Source organism: Gekko japonicus, unplaced genomic scaffold (genome assembly GCF_001447785.1).
Source record: "Gekko japonicus isolate JY-2015 unplaced genomic scaffold, Gekko_japonicus_V1.1 scaffold2059, whole genome shotgun sequence".
Lineage (NCBI taxonomy): Eukaryota > Metazoa > Chordata > Lepidosauria > Squamata > Gekkonidae > Gekko > Gekko japonicus.
The window spans coordinates 104,755-106,489 of NW_015164253.1; the positions used below are offsets into that span (position 1 = coordinate 104,755).

The window sequence follows — 1,735 nt, forward strand, 5'->3', positions numbered from 1 at the left end:
CAGGGCTATTTTTGGGCAGGAATGCACAGGAACGGAGTTCCGGCTGGCTCCCAAGTTGGCCACGCCCAGCAGGAACTCATTAGCATGATAGGCCACACCCAACAGCAGAAACTCATTAGGATTGGCTACATTAGGGGTGTGTGGCCTAACATGCAAAGGAGTTCCTGCAACAAAAAAAGCCCTGGGTTTTGACAACAAACAAGGTAAACAGAATAAGAAGCAAAAGGTGGGTGTGGCTGGATGACCACACTTCTGGTAACATGGGGGGGTGGCCTAATATGCTAATGAGCTGTGCTGTCAGGGGTGTGGCCCAATATGCTAATGGGTTCCTGCTGTTGGGTGTGGCCTATTATGCTAATGAGTTCCTGCTGGGCTTTTTCTACAAAAAGAGCCCTGGTTCCTTCATGGACATATTAACAGAGTAGCATAGGAGGAAGCCGGGGGAAGTAAGTGTGGGTTGGTCCACAATGCTTCCTCCTAACTGTTGCCCAGGAAGACAACGCCTGGATAAGAAGGACCTAGATTGCTTTCCCCATTCATGGGCTTTCTTCATGGCATGGTCTAGGGCAGATGAGATGGGGAAGTGGCCCGCGCTGCTTCTTAAGTGTGAATCAGCCTGCACCAGCCCCGTAGCTAGGGAATTCTTTGGGAGGGGGCCTTGGGGGGGCCGCCAGCTAATTAAATGGAAGTACAGTGCAGGTGGTAAGTTGGAGCACTTTGGGGGCAGCCCCGGAGGAGGGAGGGGGCCCAGAAGAAACACAAGGGGGCTGGGCCCCGTGGGCCCCATGTTAGCTACGGGCCTGGCCTGCACCAATATATTCTGAAGGACTGACTTCTCCCACATGATCCTACCCAGAGACCTGGATTATCATCAGGTACCTTATTCTAGGTGTCTCCACTGGTTGGCTCTGTAGCCATTGTTTCAGCGTGCAGATTAATTAAATATGTTAGTGGCATTTTTTAATTGACACTTTTATTTTTGTGATAATTTTGCATGCCCGTGGGTAAAAACATATCTTTTTTAAAAGAAAAAAATTAATAATATAAGAAGACAGAACAAGTGGAATGATACTACACAGGTTACAGGGCCTGCCAGTTAAAAAAGCTACCTCTTGCCAACTTTTAAGAAGCCTGATTTTGGAAGAGTTGAATAACAGGGAGGTACTGAAGATTGTTTGCATGTAAGGTGTAGTGATTTAAGACCCAAAGTTTCCATCACCCTAAGCCAGGGGTGTCAAACATAAGGCCCGGGAGCCGGAACAGGCCCGCCCAGGGCTCTTACCCGGCCCGCAAGCAACTGGTATGTATGGAAATATAAGGTACTCCCCCTTTTCTGGTATCCCTTGGGGGGGAAACCTAGTCTTGCATGCAATTAAATACATTTAGGTGAGTTCCCCAGTAAATCAATTGCTTTCACTGCTAGGAATCAATTGCTTTTTTTTTTTTTTGTATTTTGAGTTAAAAATAATATTGTTAATTGGGTTTGCCTGTATCCTTTATGAAGTTTATATCTTCAGTACCTGGCAGTATGTTTTATGGCACACATGGCCCGGCCCAACAAAGTGGCATTTATGTCAGACCCGGCCCTCGTAGCAAATGAGTTTGACACCACTCTTTTAAGTTCATTTAAATCAAGAGCACTGGCTATTTGCAGAGGTCATTTCGGGGGGGGGGATGCGAGGGAACGCAGTTCCCCCGGGTGAGGTACGGGGGGCGGGGCACATGACGAAGCCCC

General features: G+C 48.0%; 1 protein-coding gene across 3 annotated transcripts in view; it reads left to right on the forward strand.

Annotated features, from left to right (window-relative positions):
* Nucleotides 1–1,735, forward strand: part of YIPF7 (Yip1 domain family member 7) — a 33,627-nt gene that overhangs the window by 4,680 nt on the left and 27,212 nt on the right. The gene's annotated exons all lie outside the window — the stretch shown is intronic.